The sequence below is a fragment of the Chrysochloris asiatica genome, unplaced genomic scaffold, assembly GCF_000296735.1.
Source record: "Chrysochloris asiatica unplaced genomic scaffold, ChrAsi1.0 scaffold00252, whole genome shotgun sequence".
In the NCBI taxonomy this organism is placed as follows: Eukaryota; Metazoa; Chordata; class Mammalia; order Afrosoricida; family Chrysochloridae; genus Chrysochloris; species Chrysochloris asiatica.
The window spans coordinates 778,648-780,431 of record NW_006408770.1 but is presented as its reverse complement, the minus strand read 5'-3'; positions in this window follow the sequence as shown (position 1 = coordinate 780,431).

The following is a 1,784-nucleotide window of genomic DNA, read 5'->3' as shown; positions in this document are numbered from 1 at the left end:
AAAAATGAACTCAACATGGATTAAAGATGGTAAGATGCTTGGCTATCTTTTGAATCTTGATTTTCCATGCATTATATTATAAAATAGACACTGGAAGGGGAGAGAAAGGAATAGCCAGAAATATCACCATAGAAAGCTTGTAAGTCCATCTTCTGCCTATAACTGATTGGAATACCTAAAGTGGGGCTATGACGTGCCCAGTGAAGAAGGCTTCCTGAGGTGCCTCTGCATTACATAAGACTATAGGTGGAAGCCTGAACCATATCCAGATCTTCAGAGATGGGAAATTTCCACTTGAAAGGACAAGCAGACCAGCCTGATGTTATTGTTGTTAAGTGCCGTCATGTCGGTTCCGACCAGACCAGCCTGAAGCAGCTAGAAAAACAGAAGATGCTTCTTGAAAGAAAGACCTACAGGAAAAATACAAAACAATAGAGGCAGACCGACTGTTACTACAAGAATAAGCAAGTTACTTGCCCAGGAGACATCAAGGCAAGTGATCAGGTCCCCTCAGTGCAAATTCTCTTCCAAGACTAAGACTCAATGGGAATACATGCTCTGATTGGCGACCACACACGTCACCCATAAGGGGAAGTGAGGGAAAAACAGCAATGAAGTGGCGAGCTAAGCCCTACAACATTCAATATACTCCTGTGAACCCGGGTGGAGACCCGGTTGGTCAGCAGTGTGGCAAGACCTGGGAACTCTTGACCCTAGAGTCAGTGACACAGCCACAGAGGACTAGATTGGAGAGTGAAATGTCCAGCTGATAAGAAGAGAGCAGATAGGCGCAAGAATACCCAAACTTGTAGATAATACCTACTTGACCTGGCTTCAATAACTGGATGATCAGAGCTCAACCCAAAGAAGAAAGAAGAGGAAAGAAACATAATCTGAGACAATTTGATGAACTTTGAAAGGAAAGCAACAACCCGTGCTGCTCATCAACCACACTGCACACCAGACGGTCTGTCTAGAGACTTTTATTCAGGGTTAGGAAGAGGAAGGTGACCTCTGCCGGAGAGAGAAAGCAGAAGGCAGAAAGAAGGGGAGAAGAGGAAGAAGAGAAGAGAGAAAAGAGGACAGAAAGAAGAAGAGGGAGAAGAAAGGGTCAACGGGAAGGGAGCGATCATATATAGGTTCAACAGGTAGGGAGTGGTCATTGCTAAGGTGATTCAGCTGTGGCCTATCAAAAGCCATGTTGCCCTTTAAACTACTTACCTTGTAGCTTAGGGCGGGGAAACAGACAAAATGGAGTTGAAGGGAGAGGAGAGGAAAGAACACAGAAGGTACAGCCTAAAATGGTGGACCTGATATTGTAACATTTTCCCCCTCTTTGGTTAAACAAGAAAAATGAATGGCCGTCTCTATGATCCATGCTCATGAGAGAAGGGACGATGATCATTTTTCCGTAGCTATTTCCTGCTGGCATTGGGGCAACGAGTCTGTCTTTGGTCTTTGGGCTTGGACCATGGTCGGCGATGGCTTTGTCATTGTTGGTGGTGTTGTAACCGGGTCAGCAGCTGGACTAAGGTTGGTCCTGCAGTTTTAGGTCTTAACAGCTTACTGGGAAATTTGGATATGCAGCCAATCTGTAACTGAACAAAACAAAGAACACAAAGGGCAACTGCCAGTAAAGTGAGGATAACCAATAGTGGGGTTAGAAAGGGAAGCAGGGAATTTAATAGAGGATTATGGAACCAACTAGCAAAACCTCCATTAATGGGAAATGCTTGCAGTTCCAGTGGCTATGCTTGCCCGCTTGATTTTATCTTGGGAGAAAG